Source organism: Sus scrofa, chromosome 13 (genome assembly GCF_054392235.1).
Source record: "Sus scrofa isolate SSC_HxYL_T2T_F1_AM1 chromosome 13, Sscrofa_HxYL_maternal_Yorkshire_Landrace_v2.0, whole genome shotgun sequence".
Classification (NCBI taxonomy): Eukaryota; Metazoa; Chordata; class Mammalia; order Artiodactyla; family Suidae; genus Sus; species Sus scrofa.
The window spans coordinates 201,722,942-201,742,529 of NC_139395.1; positions in this window are offsets into that span (position 1 = coordinate 201,722,942).

The following is a 19,588-nucleotide window of genomic DNA, read 5'->3' on the forward strand; positions in this document are numbered from 1 at the left end:
AATTTTAATTTTAAATATTTTTAGTTGTATAACTTGGGAACATCCATTCCCTGCTACTTTTATTTCAGGCTATATTGTGTCGTTAACTGTTAGACTATGTTTTCTATATGGCTTTTTTTCATCTGGTTATGTAAAATAAATTTTTTTTGAAAAGGAGGGGATTATGTAGATAAAGCAGAACTGTTTGAAATACACATCTCACAAGCCAATTTTAGTATCTAGAACATTTTGCTGATTAGAAATGCCCACTCACTTTGCTCTCATCATTTTAAAATAAGGCATGAAATTGTGAGCAATAGTCTATAATGAAATATAATGTAGGACTGAGAAAATACAATCCAATAGCTTGGTATAGCACACGCAGATATCTAGAAATATTTTTTACTATTCTACCAAATAAATCATAAAATCTTGAGATGTAGAACATGTAATTTTAGTCTTTAGAACTTAAGTTTTTTGAGGTTCTGCTCTTCTGAAAATTGAGTACTGAATAAAGATACTCTTGTATGAATCAATAATTGTTTTTATTTTAATAAATATTCCAAGCAATCACTGACATTCAGCTGTCCACTGAATCTGAAGTCTACATCAGTGATGTGTTTGCAAAGTGAATTTGAATAACAATTTTCTAGAAAATAGCAAAATGAGAAAGAAAAAGATGGTGGAGCACTTGAAATGTCTTTCTCTCTCTCTCTTTTTTTTTTTTTTCCTTTTCCAAGACTAAAAATTTTCCAAGTCAAGGAATCAGATTTTGTGGAATATATCTGATATGCTAGAAACCAGAGTATGAATCTATATGGTGGAAGAAAGATTAGGCCAAATGATTACTTTCTAATAATCATGGGTAATATAAATAGAGTTTCATCCATTTTCCACAGATGACTGACCTATCTGGCTAATGTCCCAGGACAGAGACCTTCAATTATTCCAATCTCTGGTATATAGTATAAAGATGATAGTGGGAAAAAATGAAGAAGTATGAACAAAATACATCGACACATTAAGAAAAGATTTATCGCATAAAAAGTGGAATAAATGGAAATCTGGAATCAAAGCATGAAGTCCAAATAGTTCAAGTGATATTGGAAAACAGGAAACTGAAAAATATGGGACTATATATAATCCTCAAACTAATTAACATAGCATTCTTGTGATATCAAATGTGCTGAGATAAGGGAGCTGGTGGTGAAGAAAGATGCTTAGCTTGCCTCCCCTCACATAAACATCAAAAATAGAACTACATATGAAGCAACTATCACTGAGAACAACCTGGAAACTGGCAACAATGCTTTTTTATAACAAAGGCCATAGAGAAAGGTCCCCTCAGAGTCAAGTAAGAAGGAAAGAGAAGATCACAGATTTGAAAATTCTTATCAGGGAGTGAGGAGTTTAAGCCACCTACTGCACACCCCAGCCCAGGGGTTTGACACTGGAAAGACAAGTCCCCTTAGACGGTTTGAAAAGTAGAGGGACTTATTGGAGGGCTGCAAGAAACTGGGGCTCTATCCATGAAGAGCCTGGGTACCTGCTTGCTTACTCCCAGGAAAAATGCAGAGGAAATAGTTGAAAACTTCTTGGTACTCTGGCTGGTCTGCTGCAACCACCCAGCCTGCACCAGGCACCTGATTCAGCCCTTCTTGCTCCAAGATTGCTCACATCAATAATGCAGGTTTGGGAGTTCCCATTGTAGCTCGGTGGTTAATGAACCCGACTAGTAACCAATAGTTTGCAGGTTTGATCCCTGGCCTTGCTCGGCAGGTTAAGGATCTGGCATTGCCGTGAGCTGTGGTATAGGTCACAGACACAGCTCAGATCCCGTGCTGCTGTGACTGGCATAGACTGGCGGCTACAGCTCCAATTAGACCCCCAGCTTGGGAACCTCCATATGCTGCAGGTGCTGTCCTAAAAAGGCAAAACAAAAACAAAAACAAAAACAACAAATGGAGGTTTGGAGGTCCCATCATGGCTCAGTGGTTAATGAATCCGACTAGGAGCCATGAGGTTGTGGGTTCAATCCCTGGTCTCACTCAATGGGTTAAGGATCTGGTGTTGCCATGAGCTTTGGTGTAGGTTGCAGATGCAGTTCAAATCCCACGTTGCTGTAGCTGTGGTGTAGACTGGCGGCTACAGCTCCAATTAGACTCCTAGGCTGGGAACCTCCATATGCTGTGGGTGCAGCCCTGGAAATGACCAAAAAAAAAAAAAAAAAAAAAAAAAAAAAAAAGAATGGAGGCTGGTATTGACAAGGAGAGTATATATACATAAAGGAAACGGAACCACTGTGACCTAACCTTCAGGGTTTCTGCTCCAGCAATTTGGGCCTTGACCCCTCTAAAAATAGGGTGTTGTTTACTATGGAGCACAGGAGATGCCTGGCTTACATCTGACTCTGGTTCATTCCTCTCCAGCTCTAACTCCCACCAACATGGTAGCTTCCAGATTACTCTGTAGGAAGATGTGACCTGTGCGCCTTTGGATCAAGTTGTCCCACCATATCACTGGCACTTACAGACTGAATAGGAACATTCCCACACAAAGATACCCCTTCAAGACCAGAATAGGAAACTGTTTCACCTAATTTCATAGAGATAGAAAATTAAATAAAATGAGATGACAGAGAAATATATTTCAAATAAAAGAACAAGAAAAATAAAAAAAATATCTAAACAAATAAACCATCAGATGGAGAATTTAAAGTGATAGTAATAAGAATATCAATTGAGCTTGGGAAAAGAATTGCTGAACACAATAAGCATTTTAACAAGAAACTAGAAAATATAAAAAAAGAACCATCAGAATGGAAGAATACAATAACTTAAATAAAAATACAATAGAAAGAACTACCAGAATACTAGGTATCGCAGAAGAATATATAAGCAAATTGGAAAAAAAGAAAAACAGAAATCACCCAAATCAGAAATGAAAAAAGAAAGACAATTTTAAAAAATGAGCATAGTTTATGGGACATCTGGAACAATCTCAAACTAATATTCACATTATATGGGTCTCAGAAGGAGAGAGAAACAAAAGGGTAGAATATGTATTTGATGAAACTGTGGCTGAAAAATTCCTGAACTTGAAGAAGGAAACAGATTTCAAGATACAGTAGGCATGGAAAATCCCAAAAAAGATTGAAGCCAAAGAGATCCATATAAAAAAAAAATCATAATTAAAATGGAAAAGTGAAAAAGTAAAAAAGAGAATTTTAAAAGCAATGAGAGAAAAATAAAAAGTCACATACAAGAGAACCCACATAAGGCTATCATATGATTTTTATGCAGAAAATTTATAAGCCAGAAAGAAGGAGCATAACATATTTAAATTAATGAAAGAGAAAATCCTGCAATATATGATATTCCATCCAATTTTATCATTCAGAATTGAAGAGGAAATAAAGAACTTCTCAGACAAGAAAAACTAGAATCAATATGAAACCAACCTGACAAGAATTGTTAGTGTCTTCTTTAATTGGAGAAGAAAAGGCTACAACAAGAGCTAAGAAACAATAGGATGGAGAACATTCCTCTTTAAAGGGAAATGCATAGTTAAGAATGTAGGTGAACAACTTAAACTAATACAAAGATTTAAAAATTGTAAATTCAACTATATCCTAATAAGCAGCAAAAGAATGATCGTGAGATGCTAAAAATGGCATCAAACACACAATATGTGGGGTAAGAGAGAAAAAAATGTAGATATTTTAGAATGCGTTTGAACATAAATGACTATCAGTTTCAAACAAGTAGATATAGCTATAGATCAACATATATGAACCCAATGGTAATCACAAATCTAAAGCCAATATATTCACAAAAACTAAAGCGAAAGGAAAGCAAGCAAAATACTAAAGAAAATTATTTATCCGCAAGTGAAGTGGCTAAAAGAACAGAAAACTACCACAAAAATAATCAGGAAAGAAGCAACAAAAATGGCAATAAGAACAAAATTATCAATAATTACATAAAATGTCAGTAGACTAAATGACTAACTGGTCCAATCAAAAGACATAGGGTGGCTGAAAAAAATAAAAGCAAGACCTATCCATATGCAGCTTTAAGAGATACACTTTAGAACAAACAAAAGACATGCACAGAAAGTGAGGGGATGGAAAAAGATGCAAATTTCCATGCAAATGGAAATGAAAAGAAGGCTTGAGTTACAATATTCATATCAAAGTAGACTTTTAAAGTCTATAACAAAAAATAAAGGGGATGGTTTAATGATAAAAGGGTCAAAATGGGAAGAGGCTAGAAAAACCATTAAAATATGTGCACCTAATATAGGAGGACCTAGATATATAAAGCAAATATTAATAAACATAAGGGGAGAATTTATTAGTATTACAATAAAGATAAGGGATGTTAACACTATATTTCTAGCACTGAACAGATCATTCAGAGAGAACAATAATAAGCAGTGATCTTAAAAGACACATTAGACAAGTAGGATGTAATAGATATCTACAGGATTTTTCCATCCAAAACAGAATATGAATTCTTTTTAAGTGCACATGGAAAGTTCTTCAGGATAGATAACATATTAACATACAGAAAAAGTCCTAACAAATTTAAGCGGACAGAGGTCTTATCAAGCATTTTTTCCAACCGCAACTATATGAAATGAGAAATCAATTACAGAAAAAAAAGGAAAAACACATACATGTGGAGACAAAACAACGTGCTACTAAAAACATAACAGGCCAATAAAGAAATCAAAGAAGAAATTTGAAAATACTTTGAGGCAGCTGCAAATAAAAAATAAATTTCCAAAATCTATGGGACACAGCAAAAGCAGTTCTAAGCGGAAGATTTATAGTGATACAAGCTTAACCTCAAGGAATAAAAAAAGTCTGATATAAACAACAACATCTACCATTTGAAGGAATTAGGGAAAAAAGAAAATTTGAAGGAATTAGGAAAAAAAGAACAAGTAAAGCCTAAAGTCAGCAGAAGGAAAGAAATAATAAATATCAGAGCAAAAAATAATACAGAGATCAAAAATATAGAAAAGATCAATGAAACCAAGAGGTGTTTTTTTGAAAAAAATAAATAAAATCAGTAAGTTTTTAGTCAGGCTCATCAAGTAAGAAAAAAAAAGAAAGAAAGAAAGGACTTAAAGTAAGAAACAAAAGTAGAGAAACTACAAACATTACAGATACAAATGACTATAGGAGAATACTACAGTTATACTCCAACAAATTGGACAACCCAGAAGAAATGGATAAATTCCTAGAAACATATAACTCTTACCCAGTGCTGAAAAATGCAAAATTTTTGTAAAGGTCTAAGCAAAACTGCCTTTATCTCCGAAGGATATTATTATTTATATCAAACCCTAAAAATCAAATTAGATAAGCTAATGAGTGAATTAAATGTGATTCAATACACATTCATATATACAAATTATATTTCTATAAAGTAGCAAGAAGGAATTTAAAAACAAAATTAATGATTCACTGCATTTAAAATGGAATCTCTGGTCCAAAAGTATTGCATATTTTCAGATGAATTTAGTAAAACATCTACAAGATTTATACACTAAGAATTGCAAAATATTTCTGAAGAAACTGTAGAAGAGTAAATATTAATAAGAGTTATGCCTTGCTTTAAGAATGGAAGACTCAAATTCATTAAGATGTCATATGTTCCCAAATAGAACCAAGATTTAATGCATCTCAATTCAAATTCCAGTAGAAGTTTTGAAATTTGGCAAAGTGATTCCTAAAACTTATATTAAAATACAAACAACTTAAAATAGCAACAGATTTAAAATGAAATTTTTATGATACTACAAATAATACAATGCTGCCGTTAATAGTAATTTCAAGATAATTAACTCTAAGACTGTAAAGTAATATTATATTAATTGATGATTTATTTTCAGTTATCTATACAAAATAATTTTTATATACTGTATTCTCATTTTTGCATTATATTAAATGGATGCATATACACATCTAAAAGTTATATTAATGCATATGGCATATGTCTGTCTGTCCTTCCTTCCTTCCATCCCTCTTTCTTTTTCTTTTTTTTTTTCTTTTTTTTTTTTTGCCACAGCATGTACAGTGTCTGGATGTAGGATCTCAGTTCCTAGATAAGAGATTAAATCCAGGCTGCCTCAGTGAAAGCACTGAATCCTAACTACAAGACCAATAGGGAACTCTCCCTATGTTCTTAAAGAAATGTAAAAAAATAAACATTATATAATAGAATTTGAGTGTTCCTTGTTTTTTATTTATTAAAATAATGTGGAGTTTCCACTGTGGCACAGGAGGTTAAAGGATCTGGCATTGCCAGAGCTGCAGCTTGGATTCAGTTGTTGGCCCAAGAACTTCCACATGTCATGGGTGTGGCCATAAAAAAATATACAATAAAAAGAAAAGGGAAAGAAAAATAAAATAAAGTGAGAAATAGTTTTCTAAAATTAAGAAATGGCTTCATTTTTCTAGATTATGAAGTGAGATTATATTATATTCTAATATATATTAGAAAGTATAATATTAAGGTATAATATCTGAATGGAAGTAATCTAATTTGCTTAGTTTTATAATACCTACAAGTACGGAGTTTGTGAGGTGCAATTAAATGCATTCAGTTAAAAACAGTTAACAGTGATGGGTTTTTCATAAGGAAAAAGGCTTACAAATACTTACCACAAATTGTTAACATGGACAGGAATGAAAATTTGTAAAACTAGGGGATTTTTCTGTTTAAAATAAACAATCCACACTGTACTCAGGGAGAAGCAATTCTTTTAATTGCTAAAATATACTAATCTTTCTGCTTTTTGCATACTTTAAAATAATTTATAAAAGTTTTTTTAACGTTTTATTTTCTAATAATCACTGTCGTTTAGTGCAGTGTTTTAAAAACATCACACTGAAACTCTTAAGCACATCTGTCTCCTCTGACCACTATTTATCTTTTTTGTCTTCATTTTGTTTTCCCAAATTCAAGCCCTAAAAGCACAATAATAAAACTTTCAGCATGTATTTTACACCTAAACACCTTTGAGTTTCCTGAATAGATATTAAGCAAAACAAAGTTTTGTTACTTTAATTTATAAAAGGAATTGTATTAAGCATGGACATTCTCCAAATTTTAGCTCAAAAGCTCAAAGGTATTTTGAGTGTTCTTTTACTAACTTCTAATAAAAGAGGGGAAGAAAACTGGACATTTTGAAATACAAAATTCTAGATTAACTTTGTACATGTAAAGTACATTTATACATAATATAACTATGTTGAAATGATTATCTCCTTCTTTGCTTGAATTAAACCCTTAAACAAAATTTAGTTAAAATGTATCCTTTGGCTAAGTGATTCATAATCAATTTTAAGGTTCAATACTATCTAAAAAATACTCCTAATTGAATATGCTTATAAATTGGGAACATTCACATGATAGTTTATTCCACAGATTAAACATCTACAGATTTAATCTTATAAATTGCATGTTACTTCAATAGAAGAGTCAAATCACCCTCACCCTGACAGTGATAAAATACCTAAAGCTTACCACTTGATCAAGAAGTGTGGATTATCTTCCCTTACAAGCCTAATCAGCTCTTACATGTTCTTAGACTTGGCCATTGGATAATTTAGAAATAACACTCAAGAAAAGAATGATATCAGGGAATGCTAATATTTGAATAATAAAACTCTTAAGGGACTGATCCCTGAATACAAGTTTCTTTGCTAAAATAACATCCATTCCCCAATGAAAATTGGAAATTCTATAAATACTGGAACCTATAAGCTCAATTTTTCTAGAAAATTTCTAGTTGGTAATGTTTCACAAGCAAAGGTCCAGAGCCCTGGATCTTTTGGGGAAAAAACTGCTAGAGGTAAATTGCTTTATCTAAGATCTTTTGGAAATGACTCCTCAGATTGCCTCATTCTCTTTTTCCTTTCTGTTATTTGACCTCTACACCATTTCCCCTTGCTAGGTGTCAAGATTCTGTAATTTTAGTTGACACTCCTGCGTTAATCACGGGACTTCCAAAATCCTTTTAGTTGACATTCACTAGATTGGGACTACAGAATCTTGAGAATTAAACAACTGATATCAAATCAAAGTGAGACATCAATTGGATATAAAGACAATCTAAGCAGATTACAGATAATATGAACCATGTCTCAAATTTAAATAATTCTTGTTTTAATTATGAGAAAATGCTATCAAGCCAGATGATTCAAAATCCGATTCATTATGGAAATAATAAATTTAGGTGCTGATAAGATCAAAACAATGGTTATTAAAAACATGATATATGATTAAGAATTTGGAATGGCAATGTAGACTGGGATTTTTTTTTTTTTTCAGGTCTTCAAAAGAATAATGACTTATTCCTCAGTTTAGGCTAAAGGATAATGAGAGAGGTGGGCAGAAAAAAGCAAGTGGAGCTGCTGGCAATGTACTGCAGAAGGCAACTGAGGATTAATGAAAAACCGCAATTTGCAAGGTGAACTATACCCTGAATCTCTAAACAGATAAACCATAACAAAGTAATTCATGATGTGTATCACAAACTATCAAAGACAAAACTCTTAAAATCAGATCTTGTAAAAACCTGTAATGAAAAATAATCACAAAAATACTGAATCACTATGCTGTCTACGTGAAACTAACACAATATCATAAATCAAGTATACTTACATAGAAATAAAATAAAAAGACAAGCGATAAGGAAAAAACTCACCTTTTTTCACAACTATGTTTCAAATATTGCTACTGACCACTGACATCTGGCCTTACAGGAATGTGCCTAGTTTAAAGGTTACAACTCCCTTCCACTAACCCCCCAGAGGTCTTCCACAGAGCATTCTCTCTGGCTTCCCCAAGCTCAATAATCCAATTACTTTTCTTTACAAGTACATGGCCTTTTTCTGATGGGCTTTCGCTTTCACATGAAATCAAGTAAATTTGAAAGCTTAATTCGCAATCAACTGGAATAATGTTGATATATAGAATCAATATTCCCTAGCTGCATTTTTATTGAAAGGAAGCCACATGGTAAAATGTGACTTTTACTTTTTACTTAGTTTTCACTCACTGATGTGTTCTGAGGTAAGGAGTACATCTTTAAGATTAATCCTAAGGCTTTTAGAAAGATAACTATTTCTTTGTTCCTTTCCCTAGGGTAAAAACCATTTCCATTGTCATAGCACTGACAGGTAATTATTACATTGCTAAAAAAACCCGACAGAGAATTATATCACAGGTAATTATTTTTTTAACCAACTGTTGCAGTTTAAGCTTTTAGAAATTGCTGATACATAACATCATTTGGGGGAACCATGAAGTTACTTCTTTTTTCTTGGAAGTTGGCAACTTTTAAATAATCATTTTCTGTATTCATAAAACTTCACAATAGTGATAAACACTAATCTCTAAATCTATTTTTCTTGAGATATCAAATAATCACAAATTATTTTTTTACAGTGAATTAGGATATATATTATACATGTAAACACTGAAACATTTGTTTTTGGTTAGAATTTTAGATTTCAATATAGTTGCACCAATTATCAAAAACTATTCAGATATGCTGTTTAGTGAATACTTTCATTGGGTTATTTTAATACAGAAATATTGAAAGTACCTTGAAAAGTTGCTGTTTCATGGAGCTCTAGGGTTTTGAACACATGTTTTAGTACTAAGATTATAGAATCTCTATATTCTATTATGTAAATCTGTTTTTAACAGCTATTTTGATAATAAGTACAGTTTCCGTACTTGCATAGCTAGTAAATGGGTGTAACATGAATCTACAGGCATTTGAAATCTTGTAAGCAATGCTAACAAATAATGAAAAGTTATGTGATTATTATTAAAATTCAGTGCAAATTTGCCTAAAGATCATTTATTAAGACCAAATCTACATAAAACTAGTTAATATTACCTTGTAGAGCATTATTTGGAGGGAAATTTTTATTTTTTGTTATATACATTATTTTATATTATTTAAATTTGAAGAATAGAAAAAAGAGTTATGACACATGGACACAAGTAAATTTTACTTTTTAAAATTCTATAATCCTTTTATATTTCCAAAGAATTTTTTTCTCTGGAAACATTTAATATGAATTTTAATACTAAAAATTATAGGTGATCTCTCTGCCTGCTTTTTCACAAAACCTCAGGTTGGTTATAATCAAAAATAAATGTTGCAAATTATATTCATAAACTTAATTTTCTGTGTCAAGCAGATTGCTATATTTTCATATTTAATTGATTCCTCCTCTGAGACAATACATGTCTCGATGAAATGATTAAAATCTTCTTGCCCTCAACTTGGTTGTTTTTAAAGCTCTTCTTATTCAAACATCATGCTTGAATTGTTTATTTTGGTAGCTGAGACATTCATTTTGAAATTGCTATCCAACCAATTAAAATGTGCTTTGACAGCTAATGTTTAAAAGAGAGCTAAACACTTTACATGATGGTAAATGAAACATTTCTGTACTGTTACCAAAATTTCAGTTCCCACAAGGCAAGAATTTCCTTTCCGAACCACTGTAGAGAAATACTATAACTTCCTTTGAAAGGGGACCTCAGGAATAATAATTTGACCGACATATATTCTGTTGTGTAGTTGGAAACATTCCTTACTGTACTTTTTACCAAAGGTTCTTACTCAATGAACCTTTACTTCCTGAAGAAATACCAGTTCCTGTAGACTGGTATGTCTGTTACACTATAATCACACATGTACAGTCACATCCTCTGGGGCAATGCCATAAACTACATATACTTTGTTTCATTTCGTATTTTTTCTTTTATCTTTTTTTTTTTTATTTTTTTTAGGGCTGCACTGGCGGCATATGGAAGTTTCCAGGCTAGGGGTTGAATCAGAGCTATAGCTGCTGGCCCAGGCTACAGCCACAGCAACACCAGATCTGAGCCACATCTGCAACCTACATCATAGCTCATGGCAATGCCGGATCCTTAACCTACTGAGAGAGGCCAAGAACAGGAACTCCACATTTTATATTTCTCATGGTCATTTCGCCCCAGAACATTTTAAGTTTCCTTTAAAGCATGAGTTACTATTCCAAATACCAGAGTTTTATAGAATATATCGTGAAACATATACATTAACATTTTTCAATTCATAGTAATTTTACAAGTTTTAATAAGTCCTTTTTACATGTATGAGCTCATTTTAGTTTTCCCCATAGCCATGTGATAAATATTCTAATTAGCTCCATTTTACACATGAGGAATATGAGAGCAAAAATGATTAAATACTGTTAACCTAGAGGTTAATTCAAGGAGGATACACTGTAAAGACGGAATTAAAACAAAACCAGGCCAGTTTCTGAGCCTATAGTGCTAACTATTCTATACAATTTCCAATTTGTGAGTTGGTTAGGAGTAAGTGGCACATTCACAATTGAGCATAAGCCTTCTCATGTAAGGTTTTTTTTTTTTTTTGATGTCTGGGTCTTTCACTTTTTAATGTATAGGTTACTTCAACCTGTTAGAGTTTGTATTTCCCAGCTACATAGTTACACAATTCTATGATTCTCCTAACTTATTGCTTTCAGATATTCTTTATGTTAAAGATCACAAAACCTTTTTTTTTGCTCCTTTTGGGGGGGAAAAAAACCTATATAAAGTTGACTTTTGTTTGGAATTATAATGTATATTTTTTTTGTGTGTGTATCTACCTATGTACAATTTTATATGTAAATATATTTATGAATATATATTTGGATTAATATATGTTATATATGTACGTATAACCTGGTTATCAACCACTTTGGGGCAGTGACTTGAAAGATGAATCAAATTTTCTTTGGTTTATTCCTTCTTTAATGTGCAAATTACTGGTAATAAAATATTTAACTCCTGTTGGTTTTGTGAGAGCAAACGTGAAAAAGTATCCCCAGCTCTAGTAAGAAATAACAGAAAATTCTATAGGCACTGTGAAACAGTAAAAGCACTATAAAATGGGTATCCTATGTCAACATTTAGACTTATGATTATTAACAAATGATTTCAGGACGGCTATAGTATCTACATGTTTCAGGAAAGTAAATGTCTCAGAAAACATTTAGCAGCCTTGATCAGAACTCTTTTTCATAGCACCAGAAAAAAATATTTTAAAGTTTGTTTGGAAGAACAAAAGACTCATAATAACCAAAGACATCTGAGAAGAAAAATGGAGCTGGAGGAACCAGGATCCCTGATTTCAGACTATAAAGCTATAGTCATCAAAACTGTATGGTATTGGCACAAAGACAGAAATACAGATCAGTGAAACAGGCCCAGAGTTAAATCCACATACCTACAGTCAACTAATCTATGACAAAGGAGGCAGGAATATACAATGGAGAAAAGACAGCCCCTTCCATAAGTGGTGCTGGGAAAACTGGACAGCCACATGTAAAAGAATGAAATTAGAACACTTCCTAACACCATACACAAAAATAAACTCAAAATGAATTAAAGACCTAAATAGAAGACCAGATACTATAAAATTTCTAGAGGAAAACATAGGCCAAACACTCTCTGATGTAAACTACAGCAATATCTTCTCAGAGCCACCTCCTAGAGTAATGACAATAAAAGCAAAAATAAACAAATGGGACTTAATTAAACTTAAATGTTTCTGCACAGCCAAGGAAACCCTAAACAAAACAAAAAGACAACCCACACAGAATGAGAGAAAATCTTTGCAAATGAAGCAACTGACAGGGATTAATTTCTAAAATTTATAAACATCTTCTACAGCTCAATACCAAAAAAACAAACAACCCCAGTAAAAAATGGGCAGAAGATCTAAACAAACAAATCTCCAATGAATACATATGGATGGCCAAAAAACACATGAAAATATGTTCAACATTACTCATTATTAGAGAAATGCAAATCAAACCTACTATGAGGTATCAGAATGGCCATAATTAAAGTGTCTACAAATAATAAATGCTGGAGAGGGTGTGGAGAAAAGGGAACCCAATTACACTCTTGGTGGGACTATAAATTGGTACAACCACTGTGGAAAACAGTATGGAGATTCCTCAGAAAACTAAAAATGGAACCACATTTTGATCCAGCATCTATCCAGAGAAAACCACGACTCAAAAAGATACATGTACTCCAATGTTCATTGCAGCACTATATACAATAGCCAAGACATAGAAGAAAACCTAAAGGCCCATCAATGGAGGAGTGGATAAAGAAATGGTATATATACACAATGGAATATTACTCAGCTATTAAAAGGAAAAAATAATGGCATTTGTGGCAACATGGATGGACCTAGAAATTATCATGCTAAGTGAAGTCAGCCAGTCAGTGAGACACCAACATCAAATGCTATCACTTATGTGTGGAATCTAAAAAAAGGACACAATGAACTTCTTTGCAGAACAGATACTGGCTCACAGACTTTGAAAATCTTATGGTTTCCAAATGAGACAGGTTGGGAGGGGTAGATGTGCTGAGGGTTTGGGTTGGAAATACTATAAAATTTGTTTGTAATGATTGTTGTACAACTATAAATGTAATTGAGTAATAAAAAATGCTATAATTAAAAAAAGATCATACTAAAAAAAAAAAAATCTCTGCCTACTGAAAATGTATCATTATCTGCAATGGAGCCAGGCAGGTGAATAGTTTTAGATGAGTCCATGGTCCTTTCAAAACTAAACTTTAAAAGGAGGAAGGGGAGTTCCCATTGTGGCACAGCAGAAACAAATCGGACTAGGAACCACAAGGTTGCGGGTTCAATCCCTGGCCTCGCTCATTGGGTTAAAGATCCGATTTTGCCATGAGCTGTGGTGTAGGTCACAGACGCAGCTCAGATCTGGCATTGCTGTGGCATAGGCCGGCAGAAGTAGCTCTGATTAGATCCTTAGCCTGGGAACCTCCACATGCTATGGGTGTGGCCCTAAAAAGACAAAATACAAAAAAATAAAAATAAATAAAAATAAATAAAAGAAGGAAGGATGAATGGATATTTTGAAGCCAGTGGGTAATATCTTGTCACTATTTTATTTATTGCTAGGAACATAGCAAGACCTAAATGAATGATAGCTAAATGAATGAATGTTATTTTCTGGATAGATTTCTGTGAAGTGAGTCACTTTTATAGAGGAAATTTATTTAAGATCTAAAATCAATAGTCACAAAAGTTTCACAAAAGTCATTGGGAATTTTAAATCTGTCTTCCTTATAATTCTTTATAGGAATTTTAATTGGTAATTGCTAAAACTAAATATTCACATATAGCCTAAATAAAACTTTGTAATGTTATTTGAGAGGTTTCATAAGATCCATGGATAGAAAATGTCTATCACTTACCTCTCTGCAGCTAGCACTATAAGTAATCACATCATGAGTTAGAACATCATGTGTCAGATACCTCACAGAAAATGAAAAAAATGATTTGCAAAAATTAATTTACAAATTAAAATTTCTGCAATTAAAACACTTGTATCTGAAGGTGAAAAAAAATGAATTACTAGATAAACTCACCACAAGCAAGAAAAGCAGGAGATACTATAAACTAATACATTATTAATATATGCACCTTCCTACTGTGAAAATTCTGCCTGTTTAATTTGGTAGGTAAATGTCATTTATGCATATATTTTCTACCTCATAGAGAAAAGGGGTGACACAGACTGATTCAGAAAGTTAGGAACAGATCCATTCCTGCCAATTATTAGCTAGAAATCCTTTGATCTTATCTAGAAAAGGATAATATTCTCTAGGATCTTAGGTTCTTGTCCATAAAGTTGAAATAAATTAAAAGTGAGCCTGGTTGTGATGTCTACTATCAATTTTTTGTGATGCTATTGTTTGAACTTCACATCCAGATACATTTGAGTTTTAAGAATAGGACTGAATTGTTTAGGATTTATTGCCACTTGGACTTTCTCTTTTTTAAGTGGGCAGGGACTCTAAATATTTATTTAAGATAACTAAACACAGATCATATAAAAGCATATTTCTATAGATATTAAGGGGATATAGACATTGAACAGCCAAATTAATAATAATTAGGGCAGAAAATCAGGTAAGCAGACTTTCATGGTTTCATCCCTATAAAGAAAACATGGAGTAACACATCAGATTATGGATCAAGCCACTGATTAACTTTCAGAACTGGTACTGAAACATGATTGCATTAATTCAACTTAGATTTTGTTAATTACTCACTGCTCAACTTGGCTTTGGGTGTATGTATGTCTATATAAGTGTAAGGATGTGAGTGGGTGGGCACTATGATAATAAGAGTGAATAGATTTATTACAATTATCATGGTTAATTAATAACTGAGACAAGTTGAAATAATTTTCTCTCTCTCTATTCTATATTTGCTAATTTGTTTTACAAAGTTATTTATCAACCATAAAAGAATGCTTGGTGGTTGCTTGGATGTAACTTGTCTTCTGCAAACTAATATAGTATATTTACTTATAATGTTTCTTTTTCAGTTTTCAAATATGCTTGGGAAAAACAAAATTTGTCCCATTAAAAAAATACAGGAAATGAAATGCTAAGAACGTAGGATTAATTTTAGTGCCCTGAAGAATAGTTTCTGTTACATTTGAATGAATTAGATACAAAAGAAGTTATCAGTCATCAATCCTTTTATATCTAGAGAGGAAAAAAAGCAATAAGAACATTAGTGAAAAATTAGGCATTTTAGTGGGTTTTATTATAAAATTCCTTATGTGTCCTAGTTTTATTTTCAACTTTTTAAAAGTATAGTAGATTTACAAATAAATGTCCTAGTTTTTGATGCACATTTTATCATGTGACTAAATGAAAATACCTTAAAACTATTTAAAATCATAAAATATTAGATGTTAGAATAACAACCACCTAATTTTACAGATGAACAAATACAGAGTCTAAAGATAGAGCTGAAAATAAAATACCCATCTTTCGTGCCCTTCTCTAATATATTTTGACCTAATAAAATATTTTCCAGTAATATATAATCTTTTAAACCTTCTTAAAGTATTTCATCATTTTAAGTTGATATTATAAAAAGAAATGTTTTGAAGGTAAATATATTTTAGAGCAGTTTATTGTAAAGATTTTATTACAATGTTTACTTAAATTTAATCTTGAGTGATCCTCAGGATATATTATAAAGACAAATGTTTACTTTCTCAATTTTTTTCAGAATAAAACTTATTTTCCATTTACAAATTTGCTTCCCACAACCAAAAATAATATAATATTTAATACAATAATCAAGTATTTAAATTATTTTGTAAACAAGAAAAGGGCTTTATATCTTCTCTCCTCCAAAACTGGTCACTTTCTCTCCCCCATCCACAATGAATCCCACCAAAATTTATTGCCTTGAAATAATTTAATTCACAATTTTGTGGTTTGGACATTTAGGCTACTAGTCTCAGTTGGGCTCACCCATATACTGGTAAGTTGCTGGTTAATGAAAGGTTTCAATTTTTAGCTTTTGACTAAAATAGTAAGAGTTATTGGGCCAATAATCTCTCTTCATCTAGAAACCATCCTGGTTATCAACACATGGTGCTTACAGAACAGGTTTTAAGAATATCAAGAGACAAGACGAGCCCCAACACATACAATTTTCAAATCTCTGCTTATGTCCTGTTTAATATTATCTCATTATTCCAGTCAGGTCAGTTAGAGGAGCCCATACTTAACATGTAAGGACACAACCCACACAGGAAATATAAGAGAGATTGAATAAACTAGGGGTTATTACTACTATAGTCTAGTATAGTCTGTCTTTAGCACCAAGGAGTCACTTATCTTCCACATGTAAAGTATACTCACTCCCATAGCAGAACACCAAAATTCACCCTTAATCAAAGCATCAGGCTTAAACTCTTTAATCTAGTGACATACTATCATATTGGATGTGAATAAGACACCACATTGAGAAGTCATGTTATCTGCACCATGCAAATCCAACTTACAATAATGACATGAAGATTGAATAGCCACAGAAAATCCTCAAATTGAAGAAGAGAAGAAAATGAACAATATGCACTCCCCAATCCATAGCAATCAAATTGTGCAAACACATCATAGTTGCCTACTCAAGAAGAAATGATGTTCCTTAATCATCCTTATTTTCTTTATGGCTCTTGACTCTAACCTCCAAAATTTCCTTTTTTCTCCATTTTAGCTAATTTATGGATAGGTAACTGGAAAATAGCCCTTAGAGCAATTTTCATAACCTACTTTCTTCTCATACAGATGGAGAACCAGAAAATTCTAACAGTATCAATACATTTTCATAAGGACTGTCAACATGTCGTTGGCATAATTCCGCACAAAATGTGATGGATTTTCTATTAACCTGATATCTTAACTCTAACTCAAAATTCACACTGAAAATCATTTTGGAGAATTGCCTGCTTTTCTTGATTTACTAAGTAATACATTGGACATTTAGGCTGTGGTGGCATAAGCCCCTCAAGAGGTCTAAATATCATTGTTTAATTAAGACTAAGGAATCTTGATTAATTCTTTCAGAAGTCTTAAAAGAATATCACAGCAAAGTCATTGATTAGATATACTCCCCTAGATTTTGCTTGAGGAAACTTTTATTAATTTGTTTTTGTATTATTTTGCTAAAACAACATACCACCAGAGGTGTTTAAACAAGATACATTTATTTTCTCACACTCCCGAATGTTAAACATCTTAGATTAAGGTGTCAGCAGGGTTGGTTTCTTCCAAAGCCTCTCTCCTAGGCTTGTAGATAGCCATCTTCTCTCCATATCTTCATATTCTCTTTTTTTCTCTGTACTGTGTGTCCAAATTTCTTCTTTTGATAAAGATACCAGTCATACTGGATTAGTGTCCACTCTAATGATCTCATTTGTGCTTAACTATCTCTTCATTAGTGACCCTATTATCAAATATGGTCATATACCAAGGTACTGGGGATTAAGACTTCAATATATCAATTTGGAGGAAACAAAATAGCTTCTCATAACTTTCATGCTGAATAAACTAGACAGAATAAATTTATTTTTTTTAACAAATCAAACCCTATCACTCTGCATTTTCTTAATACCTACTTGCTAATTGGTCATTACCTACCTTAGATTATCTCTTTTTTTTTAATACTTTATCAGACATATTTAAAAGCAACCAGATTACCTCTTGAACATTTTGTCTGTACATTTTTATTGTCTAAATGCAAAAGTTCAGATGGCCCATTTATCTACTTAGTATCAAAGGCAAAGATTTTCCAGTTGTTTCAGCCATTAATATTTCACCTGATTACTATGCAATCTCCTCAATATTTGGCCAGACTTTGCCTTCTACATTGTAGCAAAGCCAGTGTCACTCATCTTAGGTTTTGTTATAATAGCACCTGACTTCTAGGTACCAATTTCCATATCAATTGTCTAAGGCTTCATAATAAACTACTCCTAAGTTGAGTGACTTAAAAGAATCAACATTGGTTTTGATCATAATTCTCTCAGTCTATAAAAACTGGGCTGGGCTCAACTGGTTGAGTCTTCTCTTGAGTGAATTCATTTATATGTTTTTAGTCTGTGGGCAATGATGAAATAGGGAGCTAGCTATCCTCTGGTACTCATTAGTTGTCAGCTAGGGTGACTTATGCCATTGGGATGCATTTCTATAATGATCTGAGAGAATTCAGCTCATGGAAGTAGTGTTAGTATCCTTAAAACAGGAAGAGGAAGATCAAACTCCTATGTCCTCCTTCAGTCTCTGTCATGTTTGCTCTTGTACCAGTAGACCAGCTAAGTGTATTTCAGCCTAATTATTTTGGATATGACCAACTAAGACTATGGATACGGGGTATTAGAGTTTGAGGCACACTGAGTGGACATGTAACTGATGATCCTACCTACCATTTCCCAGAAAAAAAAATCATAATAAAAAAAGAGAGAACTTCCACATTTAGCATTTATCAAATCAACATAATTCCAAATATTTCATTTTATCATTAAAAAGTAAATAATATGAAAGTCAAAAATAGTATATCACTAGCCACATTAATAGCTATGACTGCAGAATATAGCTCAATGTGCTTTTTTGAGATCCACTAAAGGCCTCACTTATATTTATCGAGCTTCAGATATCAGTCAATGTATTGAATATCAATTTTAAGATATTAATGAAAGAAATTAAAGATGACAAACTGGAGGAAACATATATTGTGTTTTTGAATTTGATCATATTGTTAAAATGACCATATTATCTAAAGCAATCTACAGACTCAATACAATATCCCTATTAAAATACCTAATTTTCACAGAACTACAACAAATAATTTTAAAATTTGTATGGACCTTAAATAGCCAAAAAAAAAAAAAAAAAAAAACCTTGAAAAAGAAAGGAGATGAGGAATCACGCTCCCTGACTTTAGACTATATTTCAGAGCTACAGTAATCAAAACAGAAATACAGATCAAAGGAACAGGATAGAAAGCCCAGAAATAAACCATGAACCTGTGGTCAACTAATCTATGACAAAGGAGGCAGTAATATATAATGGAGAAAAGACAGTCTTTTCAATAAGTGGTGCTGGTAAAATTGGACAGTTGAATGTAAAAGAATGAAATTAGAACATTCTCTAAT